Below are 11,861 nucleotides of genomic sequence, written 5' to 3' on the forward strand. Positions count from 1 at the left end.
CAACCTATGGTGAAGAACATGATTCAAAGTCTCTGTTTGTCAAAKGGAGCTGCTTCAAGCACTAAATTTGAATTTGTTGCAGTGTCATTCCTGTAGAGGTTGCATACACTTAGATTCATTTATGGTAGTTTATCCAATGCATGAATTTAAGATTTTAAGCACTACAGCAACTCTTCTTGTCCTGCTCCCATTTGCATGTGATTCCATACATGCAATTCTGCATGCTGCAAAATCCTAACCAGGGAGTTAGTAATACCTCATGTTTGCATGATGTTTTTCATTGTGAGGTATTTTTCTGAGACTGATACACCAACCATGTGTAGATAATTATCAGTAATCATCACTAATTGTTTTTACAATTCTTATTTAATTTTGGCATCTACTTTGAAACGGCAGCTCATCAAAATTCAGGCTTTGTGAAGACATTTCTGAATAGGAGCTGTATAAGGAGTTCAGCAAGACAAAGCGTTCCAAATTGGAGTATGGCCAGGACACCAAAGCCATTGCTAGAAGTCATGGGATCTTTAATGCCCACAAAGTGGTCAGGACCTCCGCTGAGTTTTATGAGTGCAATGTCTCACCCAAAGAACAACTTCTTCAGCAGCACAGTACACCATTGTATTGCACTGGACTCATACATGTGCGAGGAGAAGAGTACCATTCAGTAAATCTCTCATGCCAAAGCATCCAACAGACTAGACTGTCTTAGTGTGTCTTCCAGACCACCTGTCTTGGCTCACCACATATGGCTGAATGCCAGTGGAAGATGGTACAGTTCTCAGCCTTCTCAGATAAAGACATTTTTGGGGCCTTGTGAGATTTGTGTGGTTGTACAGAATTTTGCGCACGCTCCAGCCCATCCATTTGCAAATTGGAAGAGAATCCAATCGAACGCTGAGCTGCTCTTCCTTTAGGCCTACATCAGTGGGAGTTAGCATCCGAGCCCTCCAGAAGGTCCAATGATAGCACTCAGTTGAGAAAATGAATTCAAACAGTTTGTCTTAATACTGCCTGGGCCAACTACTCCTTAYTGCACTGGGTTATTCCTCCAGTGACTTCAACATACTTTAACCATCTGCTCAGCTGAAAGAAATCTGTGGACATTGAAACTACTTTACCATCTTAGCTGATATTACAGGTCATGTTTCTCTCAGAGTCTGCTATGAATTAGTCCAGCAGCACTAAACTGGCACATTATCCATAGGATACGAGTGCACAGCAGCCCAGCATAGGTTAAGAATTGTGTGCAGCCCAGCATAGGGCATTTTCAGTTTCCTCTGTCATTTAGGACTAGCCACAGGGCTCTTATACTTGCTTCAGTTGCTGTTGAACATTTTCCTGCCCACATCCACAAGGCTTCTAGCAGCTCTCTGCAGAAAAGGGGAAGCCAAACTGAAATCTTTAGTACAGGACAGATCTGCAGATAGGACAGATCTTTAAGTTGTCAGAGCAACAACAATAATTATTTGACTATTCACTTGGGACAGTTCAATACACAGTCCCAACCTAGCTCACATAGCTCATTTACTTAAATCATCAATTGATGGAGATAGGTTGAAGGTTAGGTTATCATTTTCTGTAAAGGAAGGGTGTTGTTGTCTCACTATTTAAAAAAGAAATCCAAATTTTCAGGTTTTTTTKGGGGAATTTAGGCAGAGGTTGGATGCCTGTAAATGTAACTGAGTCCTCACTCTCATGTCAGAAGACAGGAGCCCATACCTCAGGGACATACCTATTTGAGCAAATATATGTAAGAACCAAAGGAAATTTAGATTAAAAGAGAAAGATTTTTCAAGGAGTTTAGATGAGGACTGTATTAGGCAGACTTGTAAAATAAACAGACTGGTGCAGGCTTTGTCAGAAAGATTACTTTATTTATCTAAATTCTACTGTGGTTGAGATTTAGGCTGACCAGAGAACACAAACCATCWTGCAGCATGACTTAGCAGGCAATGACTCCAGCGAAGATTTGGAAATTGCAGAGAAAGCATCCGAACAAAGCTATTCATCATGCAGCAGAAAGAACTGATTTAGAGTTTGGATATAAATCAGAGAATAGAATAGAAATTTTGTACTATTCCTCTTTAGAAATAAGGTTGATACTCTTGGTTTTTCAATATCAGCCTTGTCTCTAGACTTGAATAGTGTAGTAAAAAAAAAAGATGGAGTAACCATGAGGATGTTTAAGAATCAGATCAGGAGAATAATTAAAAGATAAACTCCCTTACAACACAGTACATATGGAGGACAGACTATAGGTCACTAGTCAACAGTCAAGTGATGCCTATGCAAAGATCTGCCTATCTGACAGCAGAGAAATCCTCAGGGTAACCAAAATATCGTACAATTTGGTATTGTACCAAAAATAGTACAATAAATTGTGACTTGTAATTGGAGCTACATATGTAAAATAAAAGACAACATGGAAACATAATAGAAAATCTAATTACCTCTTCATGCCAATGATGGAACCTCTTCACTGGGAAATCTGAATGCAGTTTGGATATTTTCTTCTAAAAAATCTCTATCTCAAAAGTGGATGTGAATTAGAAATGGAAATATAATCCTGAGAGGTCCTGGAGGCTGTCAAAAAGGGTCAGTAGAGACAAACACAGAGTGTTGTCACTGTCTAAATTCCATGGACCAGTGAAGACTTGATATTTCCTCTATCAAATGACCAATCATAGATCATGCTGTGGGATTTCTGCCACTCTTTCTCTCCCCAGCCTTTTTGTCTCGGCTGAGGSTCTACCTGATTCATGCCCAGTCTCTATAAACAGCAATGGGACCTGCATGGAAATCATGTTTTAGACTGATTTGAAAACCTGAAGCCTCTTATGGGTAAGGAAGATCACCTACAAAGTGCCAGACATGAGATAGACAAGCATATGTATGTGGCAATCCACAAATCCTCTGTAATCAGCACTGGCTTCCCCAGTGGCATGGCTATTTGGGAGGCCTCCTTCTCACTGCCACATTAATCTTCCCTGAGTACAATCAAGGTGTTTGCCTTGGGCACACTGTCAATGGAGAGCCCATAGTTTGAAAATGGGGCCAAAAAATACATTTTTGTAGCATCATCTGAACGTCCGTGCAGCAGGTTATCTATTTATCCAGTCTTCTGAAATGACAGCCTGATAGTTAGTGGGTGGGAGGGAGAGAGTAGAGGATGGAGAGAAGGAAGGGAGGAAAGTATTGTTGATTTTAATTTTTACTATGGTTTGTTAATTTTGGCATGTGGGAGGTGGAATTGCTTCTGGCTTTCCTTTTATTGTGATTATACTTCTTTAATGTTGGCAAACACACCTGGAGCTGACAATAGGCATTTTTCAGTAGCACATTGTTAAAAATAAGCTAAAAATAAAACAAAGAAGCGAAACACAAAACTGAGTGTGTGGTTACCTTCAAGTGACACCCTAAGGCCTTACTGTTATACTTTCAAATTGTATAAGCCTGTCACCCTGGCAACAAATAGATAAAAGAATGAAGATAAAACTATGCCTCTTGGGAGTGAGGAAAGCATTTGTAGGGTTAATTCCTGTGGTCTTTCCACAGGTAGAAGTCCCTGGTAGTTTTGCCTAAGTAAGATCTAAAGAAAGACATCAGGACTTGGCCAGCCAACATATCCGGATTCTGTTCTTTTCTTCTACCACATAAATTAAACTAAAATTAAAAGTCAGTGGAATTATGAGGGTTGAAATAATGTAAAGGAAGTAGCATTAAATGAGAAACACTCCTCTTTGGTGATAAACATATGCTTAAACAGTGCAAAGTAACTAAATACTAATGAACATTATATGCAACACTGAGGCTACTGTTTTTAATTCCATCAAATTATGTCTTAATAACAAGTATTTGTATAGTAGCTGTATATACTTTTATTCATATATTCATACACACTAACACCTAAACAAGCATGTGTATTAATAAAATGTCCTCATTTGGAGGTAAAAACTTCTTTGCTGCAGGGTTTTCAAAGGCAAGAAACTCCTACCGTGTAACCCATAGATAGATCTGAAAGTGATTTCAAAGACTACATTGTTTTTTGTACTGGTTTGTTAAATCTATTGGTCTCAGTTGGTTATTTCACGGTAGTAACTCATAAAGCATGACAAAACTGAGGGAAGGGGATAGCATATGTGCATTGATTTGGAAGCTGTCCCACACTTGATGAGTATAAAAGATGAAAGCCACTTTTCTTCTGCTTGCTCTCACATTCATATTTTCTGCAGAAGGTCCAGGTTCACTTTTAGGTCCCATAGCTCTGAGTGCACATCAGCTCAACAGACCCACAGCGGGCTGTGGCAATATGGAGGAGGTGGATATTATCCTTCTGCATCTTTTGTTAGAAGTTAGAAATATGATGACAGTGGAGAAATACAGGCTACCAGCTTTCAAGGCCAGCTGTCTCCCCCAATGCACAGACTGTCATCATTGCAGAGGTTCAGTCATTGTTTCATCAAGAGATTGATGATATGAAGAAAAGATTTAGGAAAACATGAGAACTGAAAAGCAGAGAATAAGACTCCTGAAAGATGAAAAGCAGAATAGTCCTCTAAGCTTGGGAGAGGAGAGTGAGTATAAGAAGATTAAAGAAAAGTTATTAAAGAAAAGTTTGAAAATTATTTAATAATTATTCATATAATTCATATAATTATTATTATAACAAATATTTTAATATGTGATCTATTTCCTTAATACAAGTTTTATTTCACTACAAACTAAATAAAATCAGTACTTAGAGTTGCTTAAAGATCAGAAATTTCAGAATTTTGGGGGTTCCTGAGAAGTGGAAACTCATGTAAGTAACATTTAATCCTTCTCATTAAGAAGTTAATCCTGAAGAAACAATTATTTCTTTTGAAGAATTTCCTGAAGACATCAATTTTTACATTCATTGCTAACAGGTGGTGTCTTGGTCAAGACCGCAGGAGGAGATTTGAGCAGGTGGCCTTGCAAGGTGACTCATATCACTTCTGCTTTCTACCTCTAAGAAGAAGTGATGGAGGTTCAGCAAAAGAAGAGCTTGTGACAGAGGAGGACTGCGCCAACAGGAAGCAATACCAGTGACTCATTGGATGGCATGCTCTTGGTCTGAGCCAGTGCTGTGCCTGATGGTTTCCCAGGGTGATGTTCAGTGGGTTTTGGTTTTGGCTTGTGCTAGACATAGCATCTTTCAGACACTGTGGACAGAGCACAACCTGAGTTCTCATGATATCCCCTAATTATTATTTTTCTGAAGAGAAGGGAGCAGAAATCTAATGTGCAATCTAGCTTAGCCATCACACTTGGCAGGACAAAAGTCAGCACRCTCTGTGTCTTTGATACCACTTAAAGGGTCCCTCAAGGAACTCAGTTCTGCTGATTTTTCCTTTGGCTGTTGAGTTTGTGAACTGATAGTTCCTAAAATCAGTGCTGACAAAAGTGCAGTGAAATTGAGTTAAGGAATCTACAAAGCTACACTAGAAAAATAATCCTTTCTATTTGAAAGGCATTTACTATCTATCTTGACTATCTATTTGGGAATTGAACCAAAAAGCAATTAAAAATCAGACTATTTATTATCAGATTTATGTACCATTACCTATTTTGAAATCTAACAGCAAGTGTATACAGAATTCAAGCATCAAATAGAGTTTCAGGTGTTGGAATAAACAACTTTGTTCCACTCACRCTTTTTATTGCCTCTGTCCAGAGGTCACTGACCAGGTTTCTGCATGGGAATCTTGTGGCAGAGACCTCAGTAGTAAGAGAACATAGCCAGTTCCCTGAATCACACAGGRTCACAGAATGTTCAAGGTTGGAAGGGACATCTAGAGATCATCTAGYCCAGCCTTCCTAATTCTTGAATTAGGCAGCATTACTCCTCCAGCTGCTTTGCAAAGTGGGGCAGATATTTACCCCATTCATTGACCTGAAAAAAGAATGTAGACTCCACCAATCCACTGTGGCTATAGAGATAAATCCTCTGTGTTGGCTGAACTTCTCCATTCAAAGTGAGACTCAAAGAAATAAGCTCTGGAGAAAGAGATCCCCTTGGATTACCAAGACCAACTGCAAAAACCCCATACCCTTTTCTCTGCTGATGGTAAACCCACAAATTTTCATAGCTTCCTAGAAATCAGTGGCACCACGGCTGCCACTGCAGCTGCAGCTGTCTATAGTAACGCAGTAGCTACRCAAAGATATTTGGGGCTATATATTTAACTAATGTAAATTAGATTGGATACCTTGACTCTGGTACAAACACAATGATTTATATTGGCCGAGGATACAGGCCAAAGATTTTATTATGCCTTTCAGCAAGTTAAAGATGCTGTAGAAAGAAATGCCTAAAAATAGACAATTTTTCTTCCAGAAAACAGTGAAAGTATAAGAAGCCCAGGGATGAAGTTGGCCAAATAGATAGACCTCTATATGATCACAATAAAAATAAAAAAAAAAATTTTAAAAAGGAATTATTACACTGGAAAGCTCCAAGTTATTTTATTCCTGTTTTTTTCTTTTTTTTTTCTTTTTTCTTTTTTTTTTTTTTTTTGTCCCGGACTGGAGATCTGGGATATTTTTGTTCAGATCTTGATAGGTTTTATCGGGTGATAATTTATAGGCCAGCTGATATCAGCATAATCAGAGTTTAGCATGATTTCTTCTTCTTTTTGCTCAGTAGTGCTATATTTATTGGTCTGTTATGTTTCATTTTAGCAAGGTGCTGCAAGAGCCAATGGAACATAACTTTGATAAACTCCCATGGATGGCGTTTCGCTGTGCTCTTTATACTCCTCCTCATGCATTATTCTCATAACATATTAAAGCCTTCTAGTGTTACATTCCAAGAAATAACCAACTTTTGTCCATAAATAACCTCTAATAATTTTGACTTTTCTGAATATTTTCTTCTGCCTTTTATCTTTTCATCCTCACTATATCTAGAAAAATGACAAGTTCAGGGAGAAAACCTGACTGGTTGACCCGTATTAGACATTTCACAACTGCATAAACGTAGTTCAGATGTTACCAGACTCAGTCAGGAGGCCTCTGCGGAGTTCAGCAAGTTATCGTTTTCCTCCTATTTGATTTGTGGTTATTCTGCTTCAGTAACTGTAAAAAAAATAGTTCTCAACTAGACAGGAACTGGTAAAAAGAAGCTGGTGGTGATAGATAATAAGAAGGACATTTTTTTTTCTCTACAAGGAATATTTTTCTTGTCTTGTTCAAGTGGATTTTCCATACTTAAGTCCATGCTTAAGTACTTAAGCCACTGCTTATTAATTGCTCTTCMGGTTGGGAATGGCTTTTGTATTTTTTAACTTTAACATAATTACTTTTTTGGGGAGCTTTTGCATTCATTTCTTCTTTGCTTTCTCATACCTATTTTTTACGGTCTGCAGTCAGCTTTCACTGAACATAGAGCTGATCAGCTGCCTCTCTTCCATGAAGGTGCTCTTTTACTGCTACATGTCAGTGCATCCGTGCATGCACAYAACACACAGAAGGAAGGAATGTGGACTGGGACTACAGTGAAATGCTGGTGAAGCTGATGAAAAGAAAAGCTGAATCCCACTTGCATAAATGTGAATAAATGTCAGAAATTCACCTAACTCTGCTGGTCTCATTCACTGCACACAGAACTTGTCCTCTCATAGAGCTGTTATTTTCTGAAAACATGTGGTTTCAGGGCCAGATACAAACTGGAAATGAATATAATATCTTCAGTACAGCAAAACAGAAAATACCCTTTAATGTCTTGGCTATATATTCAATTAGATTCCCTACTCAGATAAGAAACAAGACAAAGATATTTGCAACTCTCTTTGGACCCTCTCTAGAGGAGTCCAAAGGTTTCCCCTTCTATGGAAATATTGATATACTCATGGATTTTTTTTAGCAAACTGTTTTTAAAATAAGATTTAGAAAAAAACTCCTGAAGATTTATAACATACTGCTAAAGTTAAAACATATAGCACTTAAAAATCAGAATAATGACCTTTCCTCATTACTGCAAAGCAGCATATGCTATGACTGAAGTAATACCATTTATATAGTATATCCATTCATTAACTTGACCAATCAATATAAAAATCGAGTACATTGTAGTTTTACTGTGATCCTTTTTAGCACCTTAAATTCAACTTCTGCTCTAAAGTTGCCTAGTTCAGCCCTGAGTGTCTGGTAACATGTTAGCATGTCACTTAGACATCACCAGATGCTRAGAAAAGCCACCTCCATGTCTGGCTTTTGTAACTTGAGTTTGCCTCTAAGCTGTGGCCAAATTCTCCTAGGTAAAATTGTGATAGAAACCCAAAACTTTCTAAGCATCAAAAACTTTGGAAAACAAGTGGAAGAAGACAGGAAAGATTTGCAAAGAGAAGTAATATTAAGGAATAAAAAGGCCCAGTCAAAAGTGTTCTGAGTTGATGAATCTTGGCTTTGGGTGACTGCTGTACCTAGTCAAGACCTAAGCTTGACCAGCCCACACCTGGTAGACCCCAGCAAAGATGGCAGAGGTTAGAGCACATTTCTTTCACATGCTGACAACTGGCTTCGTGGGAAGTCTTGCCCAAGCACTACTGATGTGGTAGAGCACAGGACTCATATACTGTACAGTGGACCCTTGTAATGATTGAGTCATAGAAATTAGGGATGGAAAATACAGTTAAGTCACTTTGTCCATTCCCCAACTGTTTCGAGGTTGCTCCCTACAATGTGTTCTTCATTGCTTTGTCTAGCCAGCTTCCCCCATTTCCCTAGGGGGACCATTCCACGTAGTCATAGACCTCGTTGTTAGGAAAATTTTCCTGATGTGCAACCTAAATTTTCCTTGGCTCATTTTCATCCCACTACTTCAGTTAAAACCTCCTAGTCAGCACTTAATTTCTCTCTATATCATGCCCTATTCTTCCATCAGAGAAAACAAATGAGTGTCACAGAGTCAAGCCAGTGTGTTTAAAACATAATGACATCCTTACCTCCTAACAATAATAGTGGATGTAGAGTTAATGAATAACACCCTGCTAACACCCTGTTGGCTGGCATGTCTTGAATGTCCAATAACATCTATCACTATTTGCTAAAACATATGGAGTCAGATAGAACTGCTATAACTGGTCAATTGGAGCTCAAAGTCCCGTGATAATTTACATCACCCAACAACCTGGCCCATGAGCAACCTTTCTCATCAAGGTGAAGAGTCAACCCCACTCAGTGGTGATGTTTAGCACAGAGTGGGGGTACCAAACTTATACTACCTAGTCCTTTCAGTCCCTTAGAAAAGTTAGAAGTAACTGTGACACTGGCATTTCATTTTTGAAATTTGATGCTTTGATTCTGCTGCCTCTTTGAGAGAATAAATGTTTTGGATTATCTCAAAGTAAACACCATCAAAAATGTTGAAGAAAATGGATATAGTAGTAGTGCAGATAAAACAAAACGTTTCAATTAATTATTGAATTACTGAAAWGTTTTAGTATTTTTAAATAAACATTAAGAAACAAAATATCTTCCATATTTTTCAGATTTTTTTCACACTCTTTGTTTTGTGAACAAAATTTACTGAAATCACTATGAATCACCAAGTGCTTCAGCTGGCAAAAATCCACTTTTTTATGCACAAAACACATTTTGAATTACAGTTATAAGCAGTAAAAGTCTCCATGAAGTTTGTACCTGGAAGTTCTGCCTTTGAATAATGTGAGATTTCAGGTCCAGTTCAAGACAAATGGGAAATCCAAACAGAGTGACAGATTAGAAAAATGGAGATTAAATTAGGTGTCTGCATGACGCACTGTAAAGCAAGTGTCTGGGAACCACTTCCACAAGCAAAAGCAGTAGTGAGAAGTTACTGTTTCTGACCAACTTATTTTAGAGAGGCAGTTTGCAGCAAAACCCAGCAAGAGGTTGTGGTGTGCTTTCCTCTCCTCAACTTCTACATTACTGAATTCCTCTTCCCTGAGATGAAGATTTCCGTTTCATGATATTGCTTGTTATTAATAATTGCTGATGATGTTTGACCTCTCTTCTGCCCTAAGCTTTGTACCATGTCAGAATAAGAACACAGTCTTTCCCTACAAGAGCACAGTCTACATCTAGAAGAGCAGCACAGCACTCCTGGCATGCTGGAGGAAAGGAAGGAGGCTCCTCCATGCCCACTGTCCAAAAAACTRGCCCTGGATATGTCCTTATGCCCTTGAAGACCAGTACCAACTGCTTGTTGTTGTCTTGCMGAAAAACCTTTCAGAAAGTGTCTGTGGGTTGTAGCTTAGCCGAAGTGTTTTCTGACTTCTTGGGCCCAAGAACAGAAGAGAGTTTTCCTGTCTGCTGAGCTGCAGGCAAAGAGAAAGGAAATTCCACATGGGCAATTACCAGAAGCATCTGAGCAAGCATGAAATCCTGCTCCTTTTTTATTCCCATCGGAGCCCTGTGAGAGTGAATTCCCCTGCCTAGGGACGTGCTGGGGAAGCTTCTGCCTCCCTCCAGGTTCCCACTGCGCAGTGGGACCAGACTTTTGACAAGGACATGAAATCACTGCATGTATGCTCCGTCCTGTGGCTTGAGAGAGCAGAGGGTTTCCTGGCTCACAGGAGTGATGTGAAAGCCTCATATCCTGATACAGTCATCCTGACTCCTTGCTTGCAATCAGRGAAAAAAATTAGCAGAAGCCCAAAAGATTCTGCAAGATGTTGTATTGGAAGGTCCAAGAGAAACCTGGAGGCTCTGGCTATTGGCTGCTTGGCGGAAATGTATAGTCCACAGGAGCATCTGTGGACTGTACCTGCATGATGCTTCCCATGAAAGACATGCTGCAGTGTTGTCCTCTCTGTCAGAGACCCACCACTCACCACAGCAGGCTCTGCATGCTGCCAGCTTGCAGCTGTGATGATGCAGAAGCGAAGCAATGAATTCCTTAGCACTACTTTTTGTTATTGTCAGTGTTGTGTTGTTTTGTTTTTCATTTTTAATTATTTTTACTGGAGAACTTGAGCATTGTGACAGGGAATGTGGGTACAAATACTGCAATAAGAATGTGTGCAACATGAAATGAAGCAAAAAACCACCCGGCCTCCTCTTTTCCCTGGGTAACCCTGTGATTTCTCCCACCTTCTTGAGTTGCACTTTAAAACAATGTTGTACAGCCTGCTGCCTCCTTAAAWCATTCCTACTGCAGTATTGGACACCGAGCACATCAGTTAAAGAGCATAAAGCTGTTAGGCTTCCAGGTCCACATCCTAAGGAGTTAAAATCCCTGAGAAACTTTGGGTGTCCCCTCTGGGTGCTCTCCTTGAGCAGGCTGTTTCCCTGCCCCAGGGGTGAAATAAGGCTGGATAGGTAGCAGAGGTTTCTAGTTTCACTGCCAGTCCTGTTTTCCCAAGCTCCCAGCTTCCCCCTTCCAGCTTTTCACATGTCTACCCAGTTTTCAGATAAATGTGATATACTGACACTTCACAAGTTTGAAATGAACTTCCATGACCAAAGATAAGATCTAGCTTAAACTAATGTCAATGATGGACATTTCCAGAAGGCATTTCATCCTACTTATTTTAAATRCGGTTCTTAGGCTGAGCTCAGTTGCACTCTTAAAGTGCTTATTCCACAACTGAAGAGGAAGGTACAGAATTGAATTTTAGACAGATGAAGTGACTTAAAACCCATCCTCAACATTCGTTTATAAAACATCTGTGAAATATGAGATCGGCATAYTTACAGTTTTGATTGTGGAGCCAGAACAGGGTGTGATAGTTACCAGTTCTGATTCCAAAAATACTAACCTTGAGACTTCACATTTTATTATGTGCAATGTTTCCGATTTGTGTAGTAGAAATCCAAAGAAGCCTCTGCCACTTGCAGAAAGAATCTTGCTCACCTCC

The sequence above is a fragment of the Nothoprocta perdicaria genome, unplaced genomic scaffold, assembly GCF_003342845.1.
Source record: "Nothoprocta perdicaria isolate Ctin4 unplaced genomic scaffold, notPer1 scaffold_248, whole genome shotgun sequence".
Classification (NCBI taxonomy): domain Eukaryota; kingdom Metazoa; phylum Chordata; class Aves; order Tinamiformes; family Tinamidae; genus Nothoprocta; species Nothoprocta perdicaria.